This window comes from Peromyscus leucopus, chromosome 7 (genome assembly GCF_004664715.2).
Source record: "Peromyscus leucopus breed LL Stock chromosome 7, UCI_PerLeu_2.1, whole genome shotgun sequence".
Lineage (NCBI taxonomy): Eukaryota > Metazoa > Chordata > Mammalia > Rodentia > Cricetidae > Peromyscus > Peromyscus leucopus.
The window spans coordinates 32,271,839-32,287,901 of record NC_051069.1 but is presented as its reverse complement, the minus strand read 5'-3'; the positions used below and the strand labels follow the sequence as shown (position 1 = coordinate 32,287,901).

The following is a 16,063-nucleotide window of genomic DNA, read 5'->3' as shown; positions in this document are numbered from 1 at the left end:
GGACCAAGTGCCCTTCATCTCCATTAGCCTGAAAAGCAGTGGATCATTGCTCATTGTATTGCAACTATCCATTATATCACACACACCAGCAATTCCCAGTCCTTTTGATACTGGTGGGTCCTAGGATGTTACCGATTTCCTTAGGAGATATTGTAGCAGTTACAAGTTAATTCTGAAAAAAATAGTTAAAATTAGTGTGTGTGTGTGTGTGTGTGTGTGTGTGTGTGTGTTAGTATTAGTATATTAGTATATATATGGTTTTTCGAGACAAGGTTTCTCTGTGTAGCTTTGCACCTTTCCTGGAACTCACTCTGTAGCCCAGGCTGGTCTCAACTCACAGATATCCGCCTGGCTCTGCCTCTTGAGTGCTGGGATTAAAGGCATGCACCACCACTGCCCTGCAAATTAGTATATATTTAACATCTAGTTTTATTTTGTTTAGTTTAGGTTTTTTTTTTTTTTTTTTCCCAGACAGGGTTTCTCTTGCCTTGGCTGTCCTGGAGCTCGCTCTGTGACCAAGCTGGCCTTAAACTTGTAGTAACCTCTAGATTATGTACTGTGTTTAACACAACATAAACATAACTGGGTTTTTAGGACAACAGTCTGTGGTTTTGTCCCAGTTCAAAACAGTGCCAGATAGGCTAGGTTTAGCCAGCCCATCTTGCGTGTAACAGTTTCCTCTGAGATTGAAATATTGTATCTAGCAGGGACACTCCTTAAGAAGGAAGGTAAACAACTCGAAATAGGTTCAGAAAGTCCCTGAAACTGACCAGATTCACTAGGCCCTCCCTGCCAGAGTAAGCAATAGAAGTTGAGCTGCAAAGAAGACTGAGACCAGACCAGCTGCCCGGCAGAAGCAGAAACCAGTAGAACTGCCTGGGAGAGGTTTGGACCAACCGAGGCACCTGGAAAGGGCACTCTCTGCCCTGTTGAGGGGCCCCCAGGCTGTGCAGTGTGCTCCAGGTTCCCAGCTCTGTGAGTGGTCACCCATGCTAAGGTAGGTTTTGAGTCATTTATTAGTTCTTTCTGATGCTGTCAATAACCCCTCACCCATACTCTTGTAAGTAACCCCAATACTCATTGGTTCACCATGTTGGACTTTGGTAGTATCTGTGCTTTGGTCTGTCATGAGATACCTATCTGGAGTGAGTAGATGTGTGTGTTGTGTCTTTCCAGGAAAAATTTTGTCACACAGCACAATTAAATGTGCCAATGAAAGAGACTTACAATAGTGAAGAACAGGAAGAGGAGAGTTAATCGGTGTGGACACGTGGGAAAGAACATGGGTTCAATGACTCCAAAACCAGCCCTCAGGTTACCAGTGGGAGCTTTAGGTTGTAGAAGGGGGAGAATTGATACAGGGCAAGAGGTCTGAGTAACCAAGCAGTTGTGGTCAGCACACTGGTCTAGTTGATCACTGTCGCAGTTCCTGTTTGCCAGGTGGCCTGGAGAAGTTGTTATTGACACAATTGCCATGATCGAGGGGATCGATCACTTCTGCTCTGGGCACGCTCGTAGATAATTGTCCTCATCATCGGGGTGGGAAGGTAGTCTGCACTGTGAGGCTTTTGCTGTTTCTGGAATCCAAGACGACTGCAGGTTGTCTTTGTCCTCATGGCTCCATGTGAGGAGTTAGTGTTTTTTAAAAAAAAAAAACCAAAACAAAGCCAGTTTCCAAGCTCCTTTTGCACAAATAGACCTGAACCCTTCTACTCTGGGCTAACTGCTACTGATGTTTAAACAAGGAACGTAATTGAAACTCCATAAACTTCAGTTTTTGCATAGGTTAAATAAAGCTAAAACTGAACTGTGTTAATAAATGATGGGGGTCAAACTCAGTACAGAGCTCAGCATACAGAATAGTTTACAGGCGCAAACACAGCAATGTCAAATAAGGGCGTGTCAAACCATAGTAATGCTAAATGAGATTCAGAAAGTCAAACCCACGAATGGGAAAGAGTGAAGGAGAAGAGAAGGGCATGGTGTGGCAGGGCAGGCCAGGGCAGGGAAGCTGGCAGAGAGGAGCTGATGTTCAAACTGAGACCTGAACTCTCTCTAGGAAGCAGGGAAGCTGGATAGAAACGACGATGCTGCCAGGCACAGCTGAAGGCCTGAGTTCAAGTTCTCAGGTTGAGACCTAACTGTTACTTCTGACCTAGTGCATATTAGGCAGTTCTGGATCTGCTCTACAAAAACCTTTTACAAAGCACACCGTGTAAGGCATATGAAGGCTAAAATGAAGGGGGGAAAAATTAAAATGTAGGCTTTACAGCACTACAAGAAGTTAGCATATAACCCCATGGAGGTTGAAGAGAGCTACTCCATCCATTCCCACACTCACCCATTCGTGCATTCTTCCGTTTCTTTGTTCATCCACCAGGGAGCTTGGTTCCTGGTTTAGGAGTAGCCCTCATTTGCACAGGGTTTTCCATGGGTCAAATTTGTGTCTCACAATAGTGCTGGAAAGTCAGCGGGGCTGGCACTCTCCCACGGAGGAGGAAGACATTAGGAATCACCTTTAGTGACGTGCCTCAAATGGCCTCGTCTATATTCTAGATGATTTTCGGGATCCACCTGTCAGAGCGAGGATGTCATTCGTAAGGGTTGAGACTACAGTTGTTCATCTAGGTATCTCACCCTCTCTAAAACTCCTGCACACTCATATTAGGTGCTGTGAGGATGAAGACTCAGAGGAAACAGCCTCTGACTGGCTTTCTCCCTCCCAAGGAACATCTGCTGTGAATCAGGCTTTGCAAGGCCCTTGGAGACAGCGGCGTCGGTGTCTTTTGAACCTAACATCAACTATATGACCTAAGTGTCAAATACAGTATTTAAAGTCATCCTGCCTCTAAGGGATTGACTTCAGTTGTCAAGTTGGCACACCTGGGAAGAGGGACCCTCAGCTGAGGAATTGCCTCCATCAGATCAGCGTGTGGGCGTGTCTTAAGGGCTAATTGATGCAGGCGGGCCCAGCCGGCTGTATGTAGTACCATCCCTGGACAGGCGGTCCTGAGTTATATAAGGCAGGTAGCTGAGCAAGCCAGAGGGAGCCAGCCAGCGAGCAGCAATTTGTCACGGCTTCTGCTTCAGTCCCCCCCCCCTTTACGTTCCCACCTAGAGAACCCACCCTTGCTTCCCTCCGTAATCAACTGTGACCTGTAAGACAACAAACTGCTTCTTTCCCCCAGGTTGTTTTTGGTCACAGTATCACCACAGCTGCAGAGAAGCAAGTTAGAACCAGGGGTGTAAGGTTGCTGACCACCAGTAACACTGGGGTGGGGGGTAGACGAGAGAGAGAGTGCTGAAGGGGAAACTGGTTCAGGGACAGGTTCAACAGAGCTAAGGTCCCCCTCCCCGCAACTCCGAACTCGTGACTTTTCCTGTCTGTGCACAGGCATTGACCACTGGAGAAGATGGCTCTTGCCTGTGGGTAACAACTGCAGAAAGAGAGCTCAAACTGCTTGTGCAGGCATGATCCGTAAGGAGGGTAATGAGAAGAGGTCGTGACATGCCTGGAAACTTCCAATCTCCTGGGCCCCGTGAGAAAGGACACAGGCTAGTCCAGACCCCACTGGGAGCCGTTTGTCCTTTGCTTCACCTTGGAGGGGTTGGAAAGCCTTGCTATCCTGAAGAGGCAGGGATGGAGGAGGGACCAGGGAGGAAGAGAGTGACAGGAAAGAGAGGAGAGGCAGGGAGGGCCAGAGGCCTGGGCTCCTCGGAACAGTTTCCCTTTGCTGCAGTGGGTTTGTGCTTATAGGTCAAGGACAGGATGTGAAGCGGGAAGTGTGCTGTGGTCATGTGGACTGCAGCTGATGGGGGGTGGTGGTGGCGTGATGGTGTGGGTCCAGGGATACTCTGGAGAGAGACTGCAGGGGTTGGGAGGAGGGGGTGAAGGAGCTGAGGGGGTGGGAAGACGAAGAAGGTAGACCACCTTCCCTTCCCATCGGGCCACTTTTCTGAATCCCAAGCCCTGTCAGCACTCATGATTTGGTGTCTGGCAATAGCCACTGCGTAATGTGTCTGGTTCAGGTTTATTGCTCCCATATAGTGTGATCCTGGGCAAGTCTCTTACCAAGTGGTCCTCAACTTCATCACTTGTGAAATAGAGGTGGCGCTATCCGGAACAGAAGGGCTGGTGTCTCCTCACTTACCTGGGAGTCAGCCTCTACTCTGCTTTCAGGTGATGGGTGCAAACCCAGGCTTTTTCACGTGGTAGACAAGCACTCTGACACTGAGCAACATTCCCAGCTCTTTTGTGTTGAGACAGGATATCACTATGCAATTCAGGTCACCCTGGAGCTTCCTATCCTCCTGTCTTAGCCTCCAGGGTGCTGGGATCAGCTACTCAGCTTAGCGCCTTCCTCGTTATATTCTCCAGTCCTGAGAAGCTCAGAATCTTCTTATTGACGTCAGCCCCTTTCCACTCAGCTCTGGTATACATGAGCTGTGCAAACACAGAGAAGAGAACAGGAAGAAACAATAACTTCCTAAGCCTTTGGGTGCTGTATCGCTGATCACAGATTTGTCTCATGGCCATAATGATCCTTCCAGAAGAGTTCCTACTATGGGCATTCCATCTTATAGGTAGGAATGGCTGTGCATTGTGGTCTACACACACACACACACACACACACACACACACACACACACACACACACACACGGGGTGGGGGGAGCAACCCCATTAAAATTGGGGTCCAGAGCTTGGGTGCTCTTGCTCTCTTCTTCTGTGTCTGCTTCAGAGTAGACATGGTGAGGTCATTCAGGACCAATGCAAATAGTTCTCTGAGAAAATCTGTACTTTAACAGAGCTAGAGTAAGAACCATTTATGAAATAGTGAGAGTTTCTATGGGAAGAAAATTGATTCTTTCTATCAACTCCAACCCAACCCAACCCAGCCATTGCCTTTTGTTTCTCAAGGGAATTGAGAATCACCCTGATGGAAAAAAATCAGTTTCCCTCAGTGCTTGGGGTACTGAAGTTGACACTCAGACAATCACTCATGCAGTTAAATGCAAGCGTATAAAGGCACTTAGGTCTCTGCTCTTATAGTGGCTTCCCTTCTTGCAGATGTGAGGACAGAATTGAGAAATGTCACCATGTGACTTGAACACAAGAGAACAGATGTCAGCCACCATGTGGTTGCTGGGAATTGAACTCAGGACCTCTGGTAAAACAGCCAGTGCTCTTAACCGCTGAGCCATCTCTCCAGCTCCAGGGCAGTCCATTTTTAAAACTGTTTTATTGCTTCTGTCCTAAAGGTAATCAGACTGTCTTAGTTAGGGTTTCTATTTCTGTGAAGAGGCACCATGACCATGGCAACTCTTATAAAAGGAAAACATTTAACTGGGGCTGGCTTACAGTTCAGAGATTTAGTCCATTATTGTCATGGCAGGAAGCATGGCAGTGTGCAGGCAGACATGGTGCTGGAGAAGGAGCTGAGAGTTCTACATCTGGATTGGCAGGCAGCAGGAAGAGAGAATGAGCTACTGGCTTGAGCTTCTGAAACCTCAAACCCCACTGACTGGTGACGCACTTCCTCTAACAAGGCCACACCTATTCCAACAAGGTCATAACTCCTAATAGTGCCACTTCCTGTGGGCCTATGAGAGCCATTTTCATTCTAAGAGTCTAGGGCCCATCGCATTAGTGTTTAAAGGCTGTTAAGGTGGCTGGCTCACAGTTCAGAGGTTTAGTCCATTATCAACACTGCAGGAAGCAAGACAGCATGCAGGCAGACATGGTGCTGGAGAAGGAGCTGAGAGTTCTTACATCTTGACTCACAGGCAACAGAAAGTGGTCTGAGACGCTGGGCATGGCTTGAGCATATATCAGATCTCAACGTCTGCCTTAATAGTGACACACTTCCTCCAACAAGGCCACACCCACTCCAACAAAGCCACACCTCCCAATAGTGCCAGTCCCTTGGGAGACAATTTTCTTTCAAAACCACCACAGGTGATGACATCTTGATCCACAAGACAAGGGCCCTCAGATCCAAGTGGGCTCACCCAGACCTCCAAGCTTGGCATAGAGATAACTCTTATTTTCTCTTGTCTAAGGAGGAAACCTTGAAGGCATGCACATGTCTGAGATCTCAACATCCAGGAGGCTGAGACAGAATTGTGAGGTCAGCCTAGGTGAGCTACATAGTGAGAGAGGGAGAGGGAGACCAAAAGGGAAAGGTAGAAAGACAGAAAAGAAGAGAGAGGGAGAGGAAGCTAGGGAGAAAGAAGGAGGGAGAGGGAGTGTGAGAGAGAGGAAGACAGGAAAGGAGAGAGAGGGAGGGAGAGGGAGGAGAGAGAGACAGAGACAGAGAGACAGAGAGAACCTTTGGGTACTAATTATACTACAGAATCATCTAATGTCCCCCATCTCCTCGCTGAGAAAACTCTTCTCTGAGCCCCAGGGTCCTTTCTTTAGTGCTGCACGGAGCCCCGCGTGGCGGTCCACACCTGCCAAGCTGGAGTGGCTGTCTGTAACTGAACTGAAAACTAAGTCTGGGGTCCTGGTCCCAGACCATGACCTTTGCTTCTCCTTCCTTTCTTGGAAGAACTAATTTACAGTCTGTGGCCCTTGAGCACATCACTTGTGTAACCGTTACCACAAGGACCCAAGGACCCAAAGCTGTCCTGTTTGGCAATAGGTCAAGGATCAGACGAGATCGAGACTGTGTAGTGACCCTAAGAGACCAGTGAAGACTGTAACTAGGGGGCCAGAGAGCAAGCTAGTCTTGGCCTTCCTTGTTCATCCTCTGCAGGTAGAACACATTTAAAAAAAATTTTTTTTTATTCTTTTACTTAATTTACTTTGTGTGCCTGTGCAGACATGCCAGAGCATGCATATGGAAGTTTGTCTGCAAGTGCCTTTACCTACTAAGCAGTCTCACTGGCCTTGATAAAAGACATTTTATAAATCAGACCTGTACTGGGCCTGGTTGCTCAAGCCTGGAATATCATCAGCTTCCCAGGAGTCTGCGACAGGAGGATCACGAGTTCAAGGCTTCCATTGCTATAAGAGAAACATTTTGTTCTTTGGAAACGTCCAGGTTGGCCAGGTATGGCAGTGCAGAGACCTGTGACTGCAAGGGTAGCCTGGGCTTCCTAGTGAAACCTCATTTCAGAAGAAACCCGAACAACCACACCCCCCAACACACACACACACACATACACACACACACACACACACACACACACACACACACACACACCAAAACCAACAAAAAGCTCAAGTTTTGGTACAACATTAGAGCAGCCACATATATGGACTACGGCAAGCCCCAGAGGTCAATTAAGGAATTCAGATTTAATTGAGCAAATAATGGTGGGCATGATGCGACCTTGACCATCGTTGGGATAGTGGCACACCCTGCAGCCTCAGCCCTCCAGAGGCAGGAGAGAGGGTCTTTGCATGTTCAAGGTCAGCCTGGGCTACCTATCAAGATCCTTGTCTCTACTATGAGCCCGTCTCAACAACAACAACAAAAAGAATGGAAGATTAACTTGGTCATGGAGCGTGTGTGTGTGTGTGTGTGTGTGTGTGTGTGTGTGTGTATCTCAACATTACTTAAACTGGGGTTTATAGACATTCTTGGTGATCTGAAAATACCGTGGTAATGTTTGCATATCAGATATTTACATTATGATTCATAACTTGCAAAGTTATAGTTATGAAGTAGCAACAAAAATATTTTTTGTTTTTTTTTTTATGAGACAGGGTTTCTCTGTGTAGGTTTGGAGCCTGTCCTGGAACTTGCTCTGTAGACCAGGCTGGCCTTGAACTCACAGAAATCCACCTGCCTCTGTCTCCCGGGTGCTGGGATTAAAGGAGTGTGCCACCACTGCCCAGCACATGGTTCTGGGGTTATGGTTAGGAGGTCACCACAGCGTGAGGAACTGTATTACAGGGTCGCAGCATTAGGAAGGTTGAGAACCACTGCATTAAGTCATTTCCCTAGTTTACTATTGATTTTGGAAACAAGACCTCAGACTTGAGGCAATCCTCCTGCCTCAGCGTGTAGCCAAGAATGACCTTGAACTCCTGATTTTACTTCCTCTTCCTCTCAAGTTCTGGGAATATAGGTTGAGTCATGACTCTTGGCTTTGCTAATTTGTAAATTACACTTTTTTTCCCCCCAAGACAGGCTTTCTCTGAGTAACAGTTCTGGCTGTCCCGGAACTCACTGTATAGACCAGGCTGGCCTCAAACTCACTGAGATCCACCTACCTCTGCCTCCCAAGCGCTAAGATTAAAGGCATGGGCCATCACCACCTGGCTAAATTACACTTTTTCTTTCAAAGCTTTTAAAGTGGGAAAGCATATATAACAGAAAACCTATCATTTTACCATCTTTCTTGTTTTGTTTTGAGTTTTTGAGACAAGGTCTCATTATCTAGCCCAGGTTGACCTTATTTGAACTTTGCCAAGAACTCTTGCCTTGTGAGAGCTGGGATTATAGGCATGTCCTGCCATGCCAGCTCAAAATGGAACTTTAGCATAATTTATTACTGGTTTCGTGTGTGTGTGTGTGTGTGTGTGTGTGTGTGTGTGTTTGTGTTTGAGTATGTATGTATGTATGTGTGGCTTTTGTTTGTTTGTTTGTTTTTGAGATAGGATCTTGCTGTATAGCCTTGGCTAGCCTGACACTCATCCCAGGCTGGACTTAAATTTGAATCACTCATCTGTTTTAGCTCCCCAAGGGCTTGGATTACAGGCATAATCCTCAGTTTAATATTACTATTTAATATCCTTTTTCATGTTTTTTATTAACATGAAACATTTAAAACATTTGTAACAATATTGTTCACATATATTACAATCATAGTGGAAGTCAAGTCTATCAACCCTGCCAGCCCAGAAGATTCTTTTCCTCTTTAAATTGTTTTCACTCGTTTATTAAATAAAACTACTAATGTATACGTAATTTTTCAGGAAAGTTTCCTACGTATCTCTGGCTGACTCTGAGCTCACAAATATCCACCTGCCTCTGCTTCCTGATTAAAATTATGGACCACTATGCCTGACTTTCTTCTTCTTTTCCTTTCTCTTCTTTTCTTAAAGATTTATTTTAAGCCAGGTAGTGGTGGCCCGAGCTTTTAATCCCAGTACTTGAGGGGAAGAGGCAGGTGGATCTCTGTGAGTTCGAGGCCAGCCTGGGCTACAGAGTGAGTTCCAGGACAGGCTCCAAAGCTACACAGTGAAACTCTGCCCTCACAACCCGACCATCTTCCTACTCCACGAAGGACCTGTGGCTCTGTGTGCTTGTCACTCTGCAGACAGGGTTGAGTGTGACAGTCACACATGGAGTTCCAATCAAGTCGGAGTCACTGGGGACCAGAGACTTTCCAAATCAGCCTGGAACCAAGTCCTCCACCGCTGGGCAGCGAGGTAGCTGAGGGGCTCCACCCCCTGCTCCAAGCCAGAGGCTGTTGCTGGCTTGACTTCCAGCTGTGCTTTGCCAGTTGTTACTTCCAGTTAGTTATCTGTGTCTTCTGGTTTTGGTTCAGATTACAATCAGTGATCAACCAGCTTCCCAAAGAAAAACACCGTTTCCGGTTTGGAATCCGAGCCCATCTGTTTCTCATTTTATCCCAGGTCTCCGAAGACTGGATTCCTCATCTGCTTTCTTTCCTCCCACCTTAAGAACATCCACCAGCTGGAAACAAAGTGACCGTATTTGCCTACCTTTGTCCAAGTGAGAATGATGTGTGCTGTGGGGATTACATGGGAAATTCCTTGTTTCAGTGCAGTACAGGTATCTGACTTAAATGTTTTTCATGAAATTTAAGTTTCTGTATTTAATCTCCCCCCCCACCCCAGCCAAGTAAATATAAGTAAAAGAGTGCATCAGACTGTGTCTGATTTTAGTGGGAGGCAATAGATAGACATCTGGATCCTCATGTTTCAACAGTCCTTTGCAGAACAGAAGTTAACAGTTGGCTTCCAGGTCAGCTGAGGGGGAGCTGTGGCACTGAGCAGGCACCTTGGAGGCTGAGTGGGGCCACCAGCTTCTTTCCTGTGAGTAGGGAGCAGCCTCTAGAAACCAGCTCCATTTTCCTTTGTGTTACAGGTCCCTCTTGTGTTGGTTATGAAGATTGTCTTGCTTCTGCTCCTTGAAGCATGAAAACCAATTCTGTGAATTCATCAGCATTTCAGCCAGTGTTCTGCTTTTCCTTCATACCATCGTCACCATCTCCACCACTACCACCATCATCACCATGTCCTCCACCACTACCACCACCATCACCTTCTCCACCACTACCACCACCATCACCATCTCCTCCACTACCACCATCGTCACCACCTCCTCCACCACCCCTATAATCTTGCCATCTGGATAGTGTGAGCATCTAAGGTGACTACTGTAGAGAGTCAGAATGGAAAAACCATATTTTGACCATGTGCCGGGCTAGCTCAGTTGAAGAGTGTCTGCCTAGCATGCCCGAGGCCCTGGGCTCAGTCTCCCAAGCATGGACACTGGTGTGGAGGCAGGGAGGTCAGACGTTCAGGTCAGCCTTAGCTACCTACTTAGCTGGAGACCCTGTTTCAAAAACAAACCATTTGTCCAGACAGATGTGACTTTGGTTTCGTCACTGCGTTTCCTCAGACAACTTACTCCTTTGTATGCCAGGGTTTTGTTTTGTTTTTATTTTTTTCCCTAGACAGGGTTTCTCTGTGTAGTTTTGGTGCCTCTCCTGGAACTCACTCTGTAGACCAGGCTGGCCACGAATTCACAGAGATCCGCCTGCCTCTGCCTCCTGAGTGCTGGGATTAAAGGTGTCCGCCACCCCCACCTCCCAGCTGTATGCCAGCTTTTATATATATTGCCTGCTGATTAACTGAAAAAAATTTTTGAGGCAGGATGTTTCTATGGAGCCTCAACTGGCTTGGAATGCACAATGTAGATCCCAATGGCACGGACCTTTCTGTGATCATCCTGTCCCTTGACTACCAAAGTCACAGGTGTGCACCACTACCCCCAACTCAAAGCTATTCTTCACAGCTTCATTTCTTCTTCAGAGATTCCTACAGAGAGTGAAGAAGATGTAGTTCAGGCAAATTGGATGTGCCGGGAATGGACGTAAGTGTTGAGCAGTCTGCAGGCTATGCATGTAATGAAGCAACCAACTACAAAATGAAACACATGTCAGTAATGTGTGTTAGCTTGGAATTGTGTCCCAAGCGAAATCATGCTTGCCTCTCTTTTATTTTGGTTCTTGTCTCTGTGCATCCTCATTTGTGGCAGCGTCTTGTTGAGTAGCCCCACTGATCTGGACTTCAGGTTCTCTTGCCCCCCTTCCTAAGTACAACACTCTATTTAACTACCTGCCCATTTCCTCATCTTCTGAAGCCCAAGTCCCTAGCCCTTCCCTGCATGCTGAAACCTAGGAGGTACTGGCTTCCTCAGCTCCTGAAGCCTGACTGCAGCAAATCTTCAAGTCGGAAGGCAAACACGTGATTGATGTTCTTCAGGAGAGGTGAGCCCAAAGCATTCTGAATGATACACAATTATCCTGACCCAAAAGAAAAGATCTCTTTCTCTGAATTCACATAAAAATGTGCATTCTGTGTACAGGGCACTTCATTTGGCATTGGACTGTACCACTTTATGCTTTATCTTCCTGCTATAATACATGCATCACAGGGTTCTTGGAGTTGGCCCGATTTGTCTCTGAATTCCTACAGACGTGCAGAGGATTTATCACAAAGTGAGCTCTAATAAATAGCTACGGAGCAAGTTCAATGTGTGCCTTGTTTTTCCTGAGGATACTGGAGATGTTTCAGAGAGAAGAATACTGTTCTGTGTGTCTTTGTACCCAGCCTGTTCTTGACCCCACTACCGTGTTCAGAAGATGGTCCAGGGTATGTAATACTCACAGCAAGCCGATGAATAAAGCAGGCAAGACTTTCAGTGCCACAAGAGACCTCTGCAAATACCCAGGCTGGGTGCAAATTTCCTAACGACAGCCCTGCCAGAGGTGGTCAAGCCTCCCTGACCAGGGTGAGCAGTTCCCACCCTGGAAAACATTGTTTACCAAGGCAGACATTTGGACAGGAAGTCCTTAGCATTCCGACTGTGTCCCTGTAAGCCTTCATCGGTTACAAAACACAAAACAAAACAAATCTATGCGGGGCTGGCGAAAGAGCACCGAGCCAGACAGTCTGAGGTCGGTGTGCAGGACCCACGTAGCAGAAGGAGAGAATCTGTTCCAGCAATTTTTTTTTGGGGGGGGGGCGCTTTTCGAGACAGGGTTTCTCAGTGTAGCTTTGCTCCTTTCCTGGAACTCACTCTGTATCTCAGGCTGGCCTCGAACTCACAGAGATCCGCCTGGCTCTGCCTCCCAAGTGCTGAGATTAAAGGCGTGCACCACCACCACCCAGCTCTGTTCCAGCAATTTGTCCTCTGATCTCCACCCTGTCACAGTTGTACACACTGTCCCCTCCAATAAATAGATAAAAATATAATGAAGAAATGCTTTTGTAAAAAGTCTATCCATTGGAGATAGATTTAAAATAGATTTGAGATAGATTTGAAATACAAAACTTTTTTTTAAGATAAAGTTTTGCTGTGTAGCCCAGGCTAGCCTGAATTTTGTGGTTCTTTTATTTTTATTTCAGCCTTCAGAGAGCTGGAATTACATGCATACCCCATCATAGCCAGCTAAAACTTTGAAACACACTTTCTGCTTGGCAGCTTGTCATATTTGAAGAGCGCTCTCAGGTACCTTTTGTCTGTAATGAAATTTATTTCCCCGTGACATGACTAGCATCTCGTGCTCCTGGTCTCTCTGACACAGGTTCCTTTCTTGGACCTTAACATGATTCCCACTGCTTAGGAAAAGGCTGGGTGCTGGGTGCCGGGAAGAGTGACTTTCATGTGTTGTCTCTTCATTTCCCCAAAACTTATGAGGCGGGTGTCATTGCCACAGGCCAGCCAAGCAAGGATAAATAATTGGTCTGAGCAGTAAACAGCAGCACTGGGACTGGAATCCAGGACTGTCCAGTGTCCCGGGTTGTGTTTACATCCTCTGTGGCATGTCTCCTCCCCGAGCTACACGGGATCAGTCCGTCCCCTGAGTGTGTTTACTGTCTGGGCTGGACACTTGCCCATCACCTCCAATAACATTTCCTATCTCACACTGACTAATTTTGTAGAGATTCTTTGTTCTTCTGGTGCAAGACCATTTTCTCCTGTTCGTCTGACACAGTGGTCTCACTCTGTGGCCCTGGCTGGCCCCAAACTCTGTGTACACCCGGCTGGGCTTGACTTGAGGTCCTCCTGCCTCTGCCTCGCATATTACAGAGATGACAAGCTGTGCCATCATATCTGGTTTCCAATTCCTCTGCGTTTTTTTCTATGTCAGGGTTTTCTGTAGCCAAGGCTGGTCCCTAACTTGCTATGTTCCAAGGATAACCCTGAGCTCCTGATCTTTTCCAGTGCTGCGATTACATGTGTGCATCTGGGACCACATGTGTTCATCTGTGATCACATGTGTGCAGCACTATGCACCCCTCCCCCCTTTTTTTGCAGTTAGGGTAATCGAACCCAGAGCCTTGTGAAGGCTAGGCAAATGCTCTACCAACTGAGGTCCACCTCCAGCCTCATTGTGTTTTTTTTTTTTTTTCTTTTGAGACAGGGTTTCTCTGTGTAGTTTTGGTGCCTGTCCTGGATCTTGCTCTGTAGACCAGGCTGACCTCGAACTCACAGAGATCCGCCCGGCTCCTCCTCCCGAGTGCTGGGATTAAAGGCGTGCGCCACCGCTGCCTGGCTACTCACTGTGTTCTTTAGCTTTAAAAAAAATTCTGTTTTTAGGATGGCATGGTGCCATGTCTCCATGGTCAGTCGCCTCCAGACACATTTTGGGCTACTGCCCTTGCCACAAGATCTACCAGGTAGAAAGCGAGTCCATACACAAACAGTGATAAATTCACATCCATGCAGTGTGAACCTACAGTTGGTTGGGCTGCTGTGCCGTTACCTTGGCAACAAGGAAAATAAACTGTGTTCTCAGAAATACTCTCCTAGAAGCAATAGAAAAATTCTGTTTGCTACTATCATTTTATTCTCTTGAATTAAACCTTCCAGTGAAACTTGTTGAAAACTGTTTCAGCCAGTTTTCATCTACTTACAGCGACCACAGAGCATAATATTTCCATGGGAAGAAAAAGCCAGTTTCAAAATTTTGTCAGGAAATTATCCTCACTGTGCCCTGTGTAGCCTGAAAAACAACACCTTAAGGAAACTGAGGCAAGAACAGGAAGAAACGGATATGGCTTCCTTGCTTCTTAACTGTCCCATCGCTCCACAGATCCCCCCAAAGGTTGTCGCCTGTAGTACCTAGCTCTGAGCTTAGGTACAATGTTAGATCTAAGAAAAAAATTATAGAGAAAATAAAGGCTGGAGATTCAGATCTAGTGTCCTGCACTTGCCTACAACACACAAAGCCCAGGTTTGACCTACAGTGGTACAAAAAATAAAGTAAGAACTAAAGACAGGCCAGTGGCCCATTTGGTTCCTACACTTATGAGGCAGAGGCACAGAGGTCAGAAGTTCGAGGCCAGCCTGTGGGCTACATAATTTGAGGCCAGTCTAGGATACATAGGAAGACCCTGTCTCAAAAGAGAGAAAAAGAGAAAAGGAGGGAAGAAAGAAAGAAGGAGAAAAAAATGCTTTCTTAAGATTTAAGTTTTTCTTTTCTTCTTTTTTGAAACAGATCCTCTTTTATGTAGACCAGGCTGGCCTCCAATTCATAGAGATCTACCAGCCTCCATCTTCTAAGTGCTGAGAATAAAAGCGTGTGTCACCACGCCTGGCTCATATTTATTTTCTTTTAACTATGTGTGTGTTTGTGTATGGATGTACATGTGAGTGCAAGTGTCCACAGAGATCAGAGGCGTTGGATCCCCTGGAGCTGGAGTTAGAGGAGGCTGCAGGACAGTGAGTGTGGGTGCTGGGAACAGAACGTGGGTCCCCTGCAAGATCGGCACACTCTCTTAACCTCTGAGCGATCTCATGAGTGATCCAAGTGCAGAGAGTAAGTGTCGGTGGAGTGCTTGGCCACAGACATCCGTCACACCGCTTCCCCACACGGCCCATGGGCATCCAGAAAAAGGGGGCAGAAAGGTTGGAAGAGCCAGAGGTCAAGGACTGGAGAGAAGCAATGTCTCCTGGACATGACAGGACAGCTGCATTCATGACCTCAGCAGCTGTGGTTGTCTGCACAAGAGCAAGCGAGTGAACAGTCCAGCATGGTGGGGGAGGGGCTCCTCTGCCGAAGGGTCAGTTCTCTCTAAGGGTGTGGCTCCGGGCAGGTGGACCACACTCCAGTAGATGGCCTCGTGTTGGAGCTTAAGTAACACAGATTGAACTTAGTTGGTTATTTTCAAAAGGGCCATAAATTTGGGAGGGGGTGAGGAGTGGGTGGGATGAATATGATTAAAATATAAAGAATGCATCTATGAAATTATTATTAGAATATTACGTTTTTCTTTTTTTCCGGGGCCAGGGTGTTCTAGAGAGTCTGTGTAGTCCTGGCTGTGCTGGAATTCTCTGTAGACCAGGCTGGCCTTGAACTCACAGAGATCCATCTACTTCTGCCTCTTGAGTGCTGGGATAAAAGATGTGTGCTACCACCACCCAGCACATGTTTCTTTAAAAGGCGGGATATGGCCACATGCTGCTATAACCCAAGCGCTGGAGAGTATGGAGACAGGAGCATCCCTGGGCTGGATGAGGAGCATCCCTGGGCTGGATGAGGAGCATCCCTGGGCTGGATGAGGAGCATCCCTGGGCTGGATGAAATGCAGGGAGCTCCAGGTCCAGGGGGAAGTCCTCCCAAGAGAATAGAGACTGAGAGAGCAGGACAGTCAGCAATCTCCTCTGTCTTCCTCACAAGTGCACATGGGCAGGAATACACGTACACACACACACACACACACACACACACACACACACACCCCAAAACACACGGATACAGCACACACATGCACACATGAAAGAAATGGTTCAAATGGGAACTGTTGTGTTATGTATATTTTACTAATATTTCAGAATGTGACACTT

The 16,063-nt window shown here is 46.9% G+C and overlaps 1 long non-coding RNA gene across 1 annotated transcript; it reads left to right on the top strand.

Moving 5' to 3' along the window:
- The first annotated feature begins 797 nt into the window (after nt 1-797).
- On the top strand, nt 798-10,681 carry LOC119088420. The gene is made up of 3 exons (XR_005092091.1): nt 798-997; nt 9,595-9,754; nt 10,070-10,681. It is a non-coding gene; the product is annotated as an uncharacterized LOC119088420 (long non-coding RNA).
- The last annotated feature ends 5,382 nt before the right edge of the window (nt 10,682-16,063 follow it).